General features: G+C 39.0%; 1 protein-coding gene across 2 annotated transcripts in view; it reads left to right on the top strand.

The window, feature by feature from the left end:
• JAZF1 (JAZF zinc finger 1) overlaps positions 1-10339 on the top strand; it is a 323385-nt gene that overhangs the window by 172917 nt on the left and 140129 nt on the right. For both annotated transcript variants that reach the window (XM_010855401.1, XM_010855400.1), the window contains exon 2: positions 2051-2123. The gene's annotated coding sequence lies outside the window, so the exon portion shown is untranslated. The remainder of the gene's footprint in view (positions 1-2050; positions 2124-10339) is intronic.

Raw genomic sequence — 10339 nt, 5'->3', positions numbered from 1 at the left:
CTAAATGACGTCCTGTCTTCACGAAAAGGACATCGTCATCCTGCTGTGAACACCCTATGCCCTTGTGACTCTAACCCTCCTGTGGAGAGTTTTCAGCATTAGACAGTTCCTTTTCTGTCAGGGAGGGAGAAATAATGAAGGCAGCTATTATACTTTTACTGAATGTGGAAGGCTCCCTGGTGTAATTAAATCCATAAAATGGTGAGTCATGATCACCACACACCAGTCAGCCAGGAAGCGGGTGAAGGAGCTGATGTTTATTCTTGACTGGCCCCTGATGCTTTTCCTTCAGAGGCATGCATGCAGACTTCTGCTGACTGTGGGCACCAAGTACCTAATTTCGTTTTAAGAACGTGAAGATTTCATGGATGTCCTACAGGTTTCTAGGGAGACAGTAATCTGAGAAAGATGTCTCAGGCCTGGTGGACATCTGTCTGGAGGTTCTACTTCCTTGCTGGTTGCGGAGTCTGCATTCCAGAAAAACAGGAGAATCCTGCCTGAGGTGCTTGCAGTATTGTTGTTATGGAGCGGTATTTGGAAGCTTCTGGATGTCTTTTTTCTTCACCACTCATAATTTGAGGCTATGTGAGCATACATCTAGCCTAGGGTTTTGGAAGATAGTGGAATAAGCTCAGAAGACAGTATTTCTGTAGGTCCAGTGATCTACGGACAGCCTCAGTTGCATATGTAATCATCATAGGCAGAGGAAATGCTGAATTACTGATCTGTTCTCACTTGCGCTGCCCAAAACCTCAAGACCCGACTTGATGGAGCCATTCAGAGAACCTTTGTCTCTTGTTTCAGAATTTGGCTTTCATGGACTTGCCATGGCAGAGACCCAGGAAGCAGGATTTCTGAATAGTATGTCTCTGAAATTTCTTGGCATAGGAAAAACAATAAACTGAACATGAGATTCTTAACTTTAACACCAAGAATAAAATTGCCACTACTGTCTGGTTTTAGTCTGGAGTGGAAAGCATTTGTAAATTGATTTTTATGCTGTCATTTTGCCACCCTTGCCCTGTGCCACTGTGTCTGCATCCTCTACCCCCCATCACCTGTTACCACACTTGGAAGTTAGCATGTGTATCTTACAGCCACCACGTGCAGTAAACACTGTACAAAGGTACTGGAAACAGCATCTGTCATTACATCAAAGAAGGTGCTATTGCTGAATGCAGCTGGAAGCGTTCTAATAATGAGATGGTTTTAAGCGAGGTTGTAATAAAAAGAAATCTGTGTGAAATGTCTGAACGTTCTTCTAAGAAAACAAAAATGTGTTCAGTTTCTTTATAGTTTTACTCTAGAAACATTGTTTTTGTGTATATTTAGCTCAATCAGTTCTTTACATGAGAAACTTGAGAATATATGTATAGTTGTAAAAGTGCATTTTTATGTTGTGTTGGAGAAACACTGCCAGAGAAGGTTGCTATGGTTTTGAATTCTGTGTCTTCAAGGAGGAAAAAAATCCTCTGATGAATGTGATGTTTGTGGATTCTGAACCAGCATGAGAATTTCTGATCAAAAGTCTAGAAAAGTTATAATAAACTCATTATACAATTAGGAAGGAGAAGCGTTGTCCTCTAGAATGTGAGCCCAAACCTAGAGAAGTGTTGAGGGAATATGAACAATACTCAGTAGATTTTCAAATTGATGGAGCTCTCCAACGGCAACTAATTTGTTCCAGCATTGAAGTGAGCATAATTAACAGAGACTTTCTTTCTTAGGCCGATTAACCGCCAAAAACCATGCCAACATTGTAACTGTAAGCAGTGAAAACCAATATTTATGAGGGGGATTGTGCAGGAGTTTGTGTGACAGATGGACATTTTATCACTGTTGATGTTTGGAATTCTCTTGAAAAGTAATGCAATATCTTGTTATTTATGAATGAATGAACAAATGATTATGTTTTGCTGACTGAGGTTTCTTTAAAAAGTAGTCTACTAAATTAATCTTTTTCTCCATTTAGCCTCTGTTACGTTAGGTTAGGTAGCCTCATATATTCTGATGCGAAAGCTGAAAAATCATAATTGTGTTTTTATTTCAGATACAGATCCACGTGTTTTAGAAAAACAAGAATTACAGCAGCCAACCTATGTTGCCCTCAGTTACATTAATAGGTAAGCCATTTTCAGAATTTATAGCAACCTCGTATCTGTCACGTTTATTTTTCAAAGGTATCTTTTTAACAGGGTAGGAAAAATGTTTTCAGTCTTTAAATATTTACAGGAGATTATTTAAAATCAACTCTATATGGAATTTTCTTATTTCTCTGTTGGGGAGAGGCAGGTTGTAGTTCTCTGTTCATGTGGCAGAAAACATGACTGATTTATAAGCTCATTCTGGAAGTATTTTGTATGCAGAGTTAGAGTACACTCTTTTGACTTCATAGGGCAGTTTGGGAGATTAATGGATTTATGTGAGTGAAACTTTAAAACCTGGGGTAAAGAGTTGCTGTATGAATTCAGAACATTGTTGGAGTATCAGAATATATCGGGACATAACTAATAGAAATAACTTAAGATCAAAGTTACATAGTAGCAACTCCTTTTAGGAAAAACATTTTCAACTGACTCCTCTGTGTCTAGTCGCATGAGTTTTTACTGAAACTGAACATGTGAGCATGACCTCAGAGAACTATTAGAACTTATATATCGGGTCTAAAAAAGGACTTGGTGTTTCAGCCAACTGAAATAATTAAGGAGACAGGGATTTTTGAAGAGAACCTGAAATCAACTTATGTTAAGACAACGATCTCCACACAACCTCCCAAGAGAAAAAGGCAAAGTAAACCTAGCATTGAAGTGAATTTTTAAGGAGAATGAAAAAATCTCTGCCCGTAATTCAGTGCTTGAATATCTATTGACTGCCCCATTTTTATATAAGGCAAAGAGTGGTTCTGGTTTCTTGGTGCCAGATCCTTGGTTCAGGGTTTGAGGTAGAAAGCTGGAAATGAATTATCTGTACTGCTTCATTGTAATGCTTTTTTAGTAAATTATTTAAACGTTGTCTGGAGAGGGCTTTGCTTTGGAGTCGCCATACTCACTTTAAAGTTCTTTTATGAAGCATGCTTTCTAAAGAATTCATTAATGTAAACATCTATTTGCATGTCCTCTTGGGGTTTCCTACTTATCAGTCTGTTCTGAAACTGAGATAAAATATAGCTACAGTTTTTCAGTGCCCATAACCTTGGGGATGTTTTAAGTGGAACACCTTCAAAGTCACATTAAATACAATTATTTAAAGATGTATGTGCTTTTCTGGATTTCTCACAAACCTGTGTTTCCTGAGGTTAGGATGGGTTTTGAAAAGACTTTAGTTTCTAAATTGTAAAGTGTGCATTAGAATTATGTGACTGGAATGTATGTGAAATAGCCTAGTAATATTGAGGAACAAGATAGTCTTATAAGTTAATTATGGTATTGAATAGCATTCTTTAATAGCGTGGCTATTGTGTTTTGGGTAAAATATGTTATTTATGTATGTACAAAGGTGTGTGCTACTAAGCCTTATTCTAATGAGAGTCTATGGATTTTCACATTCATTCTTCCTGTTTGTTCCATCAGCCAGGTTGGCAGCAGGGATCTGCTGATCACACAGGTGTTATACTCACTAAAGGAATAAATACTCTGCTGGATGTGATTTCAGTGAAGGTGAAGAGCAGGAACAAGGGCCTCAGACAAAAAAATCCACCAGAGAATTTGAATCGAGTATGATAGTTTAGCATTAACTGTGCAGCAGAATGTGCTTAAATCTGAGAGAGCCAGGATGTAATCAGTGTGTGTGAACTTCCTGAGATGAGTCTTCTGCGAGAAAATGAGTCATTAAAAAAAAAAAAAACCCTTTATACATATATACAATGGAATATTACTCAGCCATTAAATAGAATGAAATAATACCATTTGCAGCAACACGGATGGACCTAAAGAGTGTCATACTGAGCGAAGTAAGTCAGAGGAGAAATATTGTATGACATCCCTTATGTGGAATCTAAAAAGAAATGATACAAATGAACTCATAAGACAGAAAGAGACTCACAGACTTAAAAACTGAACTTCAGTTGTGGGGGTGGGGGCATGGAGAATGATAGGTTTGGGCTGGGCATATACACATTGCTATATTTAAAATGGATAATCAGCAAGTACCTGCTATATAGCACACGGAACTCTGCTCAGTGTTATGTGGCAGCCTGGATGAGAGGGGAGTTTGGGGGAGATGGATACATGTAAAGTATGGCTGAGTCACTTCCCTGTTCATCTGAAACTGTCACGGTGTTTTACTGTTGTTCAGTTGCTCAGTCATGTCCACCTCTTTGCGACCCCATGGACTGCAGCACCATGGGGCTGTCCTTCACCATGGGTTTCCCTGTCCTTCACCATCTCCCAGAGCTTGCTCAAACTCGTGTCCATTGAGTCGGTGATGCCATCCAACCATCTCGTCCTCTGTTGTCCCCTTCTTCTCCTGCCTTCAATCTTTCCCAGCATCAGGGTCTTTTCTAATGAGTTGGCTCTTCACATCAGGTGGCCAAAGTATTGGAGCTTCAGCTTCATCATTAGTCCTTCCAATGAATATTCAGGGTTGATTTCCTTTAGGACTGACTAGGTGGATCTCCTTGCAGTCCAAGGGACTCTCAAGAGCCTTTCCCAACACCACAGTTCAAAAGCATCATATCCCCCAATACAAAATAAAAAAAATTTTTTTTAAACATCAACCATTTAAAAAAATAACCTTTTGTAATTGTAGTCATATGGACGCATTGTAGAAAATTAGAAAATGTAAGCAAACAAAAAAATTTACTAAAATACCACATTCCCACCACTCAACTAATCACTAGTTGTTACACCTTAGAACACATTTTTCAGATCGCTTTTTAAAAATACTACATAATAGCATCTATACTTCAATAAAAATAAATGCATAAATAAACATATGATTTTTAACCAAAAGCTGTACTCACTCTTTTGCAGTCTGCTCAGTTTTGTCACTGATCTCTACTTTTTCAGTACATTTGCATCTAGTCTAATAGCCAGATCATATGCAGGTTTCCCCAGATGATCTAAACAAGTCCATTACTGTAGTTTATCTGACCCAGTGTCCAATCCAGCACATCACATTGCACTTGGATGTTTTGTCCCCACAAGTTTCTTTTAATCTGATAGTGACTTTTTGAAAAGATGGGCCACCTTCAGGGTTTCCTTTAGATTGTCTCCTTGAGGCCATTTGGCAGGTTCCTCTGTTTCCTTTCTTTGCTATAAGGTTAAAGTTAGATCTGGAAGGATGTGTCAAACTGGACATATCATTGCATTTAGAGATCTGATACAACAGAGAGTTCACTGTGTCATGTCCTTGCTGGCAGAGAAGCAGACGTATGTAAGAGACTGAGACATTTAGTCGTGATCTTTAAGTCAAGAGAAGACTGTGTATGGAAGGTTGCCCAGGTTAGTAACAACCCTTCTCACTGGGGATTCCTTTGTGGACAGTGCCACGTACATAAGATAGGACTGAGTACATGGTAGACACTCTAGATACTGGTTTGTAGGTGATAAATAAAAACCTGGTAGGTGGGAAAAGAGAGCTGAGCAAAGGTGAGCTGCAAGAAGGAAGCCAAGTCTGACCTTGGGGGAGAAATATGCTAAAAGGACCCTTACGGGTACCGGATACTCTAAAATTCCTGGAGGAAAACATAGGCAGAACACTCCGTGACATGAGTTGCAATAATATTTTTTTAGATCCGTCTCTTAGAGTAATGGAAATAAAAACAAAAATAAAAACTGAGACCTAATTAAACTTAAAAGCTTTTGCACAGCTTTGCACAGCAAAGGAGACCATAAATAAAATGAAAAGACAACGTATGGAATGGGAGAATATATTTGCCAATGATGTGATCGACAAGGGATTAATTTCCAAAATATACAAACAGCTCATACAGCTTAATATCAAAAAGCCAAACAACACAATCAAAAAATGTGCAGAAGATCTAAATAAACATCTCTCCAAAAAAGACGTACAGATGGTCTACAGGCACATGAAAAGATGCTCAGTATTGCTAATTATTAGAGAGATGCAAATCAAAACTACAGTGAGGTATCACCTCACACCAGTCAGAATGGCCATCATCAAAAAATCTATAAATAGTACGTGTTGGAGAGGGTGTGGAGAAATGGGAACCCTCCTACACTGTTGGTGATAATGTAAATTGGTGCACCCACTGTGGAGAACTGTATAGAGGTTCCCTAAAAACCAAAAATAGAGGTGCCACATGATTCAGCAGTCCCACTCCTGGACACATATTTGGAGAAAACTCTAATTTAAAAAGATAAATGCACCCCAGTGTTCATAGCACCACTGTTTACAATAGCCAAGACATGGAAGCAACCTGAATGTCCCTCAATTGTTACTCATAATATTAGCATAAAAAATAATGCTATTTGTAGCAATATAGATTAACATAGAGATTATCATATTAAATGAAGTAAGTCAAACAAGACAAATATCAATGATATTGCTTATATGTGAAAACATTTGTACAGTGAACCTTCACACAATATTGAAAAGCAATTATCCTCCAATTAAAAAAATTTTAAATAATATAAATCAACTTATTTATGAAAGAGGCCCATAGACATAGAGAACAAATTTAAGATTACCAAAGAGAAAATTGGGGGGAGGGGGACAGGGATAAATTAGGAGTTTGAGATTAACAGTATTATATATAAAATATTATATATAGTATATATTATATATAAAATAAGGACCTACTGTATAGCACAGGAAATATATTTAGTATCTTATAATAACCTATAATGGGAAAGAATCTAAAAGAGTATATATATATCTCATATGTATGCGTAACTGAATCACTTGCTGTGCAATTGAAATAACACAACTTTGTAAATCAAAAATCAACTATAGTCCAATTTTTAAAATTTTGAGCTTGGGGAGGAGTCTTAAGGGCTTTCGATACAAAAGGGAAATATACTGAAATTCGCATGAAGTCAGGAGAGATTCAAGAGAATAATAAGGGTTAGGTAGTGTAAAAGACAGAGAAGGAAATGGCACCCCACTCCAGTACTCTTGCCTGGAAAATCCCATGGACGGTGGAGCCTGGTAGGCTGCAGTCCATGGGGTCGCAAAAGGTCGGACACAAGTGAGCGACTTCCTTTCACTTTTCACTTTCACGCATTGGAGAAGGAAATGGCAACCCACTCCAGTGTTCTTGCCTGGAGAATCCCAGGGACGGGGGAGCCTGGTGGGGTCTGTGGGGTCGCACAGAGTCGGACACGACTGACGCGACTTAGCAGCAGCAGCAACAGTGTAAAAGAACATCAGCTTGATAGCAATATACTGAATAGTGCAGAATACTGAACAAGTGAGTTTTTTTTCCCTTTACCTCAGGGGGAAATAAAATCTTAATTTTGCTATGCAGTGAAGACAGAAAAAGAATTAATATTTTTCTGCTCATATATCTGTTTATGCACCTCTAATGTTCTTTGGGGCACATCAAAATTGAGTTGAAACTGTCTTTGGCAATGACACTGACTGAAATTGCAGAGTTAGGGTTCCTAAAATGGAGCTAGCTTTTTGGATTAAAAAAAGAACTGAGTAGAAATTGGAGAGCCATTGTTTATACCTATTTTAAATTGTTTTACTCATTTGAACATAATGTGTTGAACAACACTTGAATTCTTTTACAAGCTGGTCTATTATAACACCTGAGCAAATTTTAAAATAAAAATAGTTTAATGAGAAAGAGGAAAATTAAATGAATTAGGGTTGTAAGAATAGTGCTGGCGGGGGGTGGAGGGGAAGATGGATATAAGTTTTAAAGACAGGAACTTTTATTAATTTTGTGGCATGAGAAACAATGACAAGTTCATGTTATAGGAAATCTAATGGCTTAGTCTGTATGATATTTATACACTTGGGGGAAAAAAGGGCAAGAAGAAAAGCTAGATTTTGGATATGAGACAATATAGAAGAAATAATATAGAAGGAAAAATAGAGCAAATGCAGCTCTTAATGCCTTGAGCTCTGTGCTAAGCATTTTTCACATTGCATGTTTCATTTAATCTTCACAGTGACCACATGAAGGTACTGTGATCTTCATTTCACAGATTCACAAGTTGAAACTCAGATGTTAAGTAACTTGTCCTAGGTCCCTGGATGGTAGGAAATGGAGTATTGGGTTCAGACCTGCACAGTTAGGCTCCAGAACCTGTGTTCTTAATGGTTCTACAATCTTCCATGTTGAAATATCAGAGAGGAAGGTACTAGCTTAGAAAACTAAGAGGAGAATTTGGAAAACTGATGATGAAAAAAAAAAAAAATCAGATAGGACAAGCTGAGCAGAGGGAATGCATAAAGACATAAAAATAAGAGTAATTTCTGTGTTGTAGACAATAGGTGGGTAACAGCCTAATCAAATTAAAATAGTAGGAGACAGAAGAAGCCAAAAAAATGCTGTGAGAGAAGTGACTAGGGGCTCCTAAGGGGTGTATTGTTACCAAGAAACTAGCTCAAGTGTGCAGGGTACATGCTGCCCTAGCAGGCTTCAGCTGGAGTGGGAAAGGATGCCTTCGCACCTTAGACTGGGAGAACAGAAAGGGCAGAGCACCGTGAGGGCACAGGAAACTGTCCTCTACCTCCGGTCACCAGTAGGCAGGTGATAGGTGAGCCTCAGGGTGAAGTCAGGTATCTCCTTACAAAGATTGATGAGAAGCCCGGGGCTGCATCTGGGTGTTTCCTTCAGGTCGCTGTGACATAGATCAGGTAACTGCCTTGAGGTGACAAGATAAATTATTAACAATTTGTGACTTTCCAGAAATGGGTAACTGGGATGAGTTAAAGACGTAATAATGAACAAGAGCATGGCTGTTATACTATTTTCTCCCCAGAAAGTTTGATTAAAATAATTGAAGTCTCCAAATAAACTTAATTTTTAAAATGTGTATATCATTTTGGTATAAACTATAAAGGAATGCTATGCCTAGGCACAAATGGGTACTTTGCACTCAGTGCTTGTCATTTACTGCCTAATAAAAATGTAATTAATATTCTCTCCTTCCTGAACTACAGCTCTACTCGAATTCTCTTTGTTAAGACTCCCTGCACCGTTTGGCACAGTAGTAGTTAGGTTTAACCTCCTCTAAAAATTAATTTTTCTTTAGCTTAGTGTTTGTCATTAAACAGCAAATTCTAAAATAAGGTTCCTAGAGCAGTAATTCCAATGGGTGTTAACCAGCTCCTTCCTCCCTCCCTCTCTCTGTCCCTCTCCCTCTCTCTCACAGACAAAGCTCATTTATTCACAAAAGGGTTCTGTCAATCCATCTGGGGAAATCCTGAGTTAAATAACATAGATTTCTTTATTACAGGCTTTAATCAGATCCTCTCCTACACAGAGCTGCATTTTAAGTCTCCAGGAGGGATGGTATAATTTTCATATGTACCTGATCCCAGAGTACTTTTTCTTGAAGCATCTGACGGGACTAGTTCTGCTGTGTGGGGATTCCTAGAGTTCAGTCACTTCCACCTGTATCAGCAGCTTCCCCAAGGAACCGGGAAGCCTTTCAGAACAGTCTGCTCTTCTTTTCCTGATTCAAAATGCAGGACGTTGCCATTTCCCTCATGATCACTGGGGAAAAGGAGGACAAAATCCTCACCTCTGTGCCAGCTCCATCGTCTTCTACTCTGTGCCTATTTGAATAGTGATCTATTTTCTTCTCTCAGTCTTCCCAGACATCTAGGTGGCTTCTATTAAAAATGGAGATTTTTTTGTTTGAAAACAATATTTGTTTCTCCCTACCCCTATCTCCTGGAGAAGGCAATGGCACCCCACTCCAGTACTCTTGCCTGGAAAATCCCATGGACGGAGGAGCCTGGTAGGCTGCAGACCATTGGGTCTCGAAGAGTTGGACACAACTGAGCAACTTCACTTTCACTTCTCACTTTCATGCATTGGAGAAGGAAACGGCAACCCACTCCAGTGTTCTTGCCTGGAGAATCCCAGGGACGGGGGAGCCTGGTGGGCCACCGTCTATGGGGTTGCACAGAGTCAGACACGACTGAAGCGACTTAGCAGTAGCAACCCCCATCTCCAATGTCATTCTCCTCTTTCTCTCAGAAATAGAGCAATGTAGTGGTGAAGAATGTGCGAGCAAGAGTGAGACAATGCTGTCTCTGCCTTGCATGAGCTATGTGAACAGGTTGGCAAGTCTCAGCCTCTGTGTCCTTAACTCTAATAATAATACCTTGCTAACTGTGAGTGTGAAATCAGTATGGACAAAGCACATACAGCAGGACCTGGGACATAGGAAGTGTTGTATAAGTAATAGGTCTT

The sequence above is a fragment of the Bison bison genome, unplaced genomic scaffold, assembly GCF_000754665.1.
Source record: "Bison bison bison isolate TAMUID 2011002044 unplaced genomic scaffold, Bison_UMD1.0 scf7180017864364, whole genome shotgun sequence".
Taxonomy (NCBI): domain Eukaryota; kingdom Metazoa; phylum Chordata; class Mammalia; order Artiodactyla; family Bovidae; genus Bison; species Bison bison.
The sequence above is the reverse complement of the archived record's forward strand: the minus strand, read 5'-3'. Positions and strand labels throughout refer to the sequence as shown.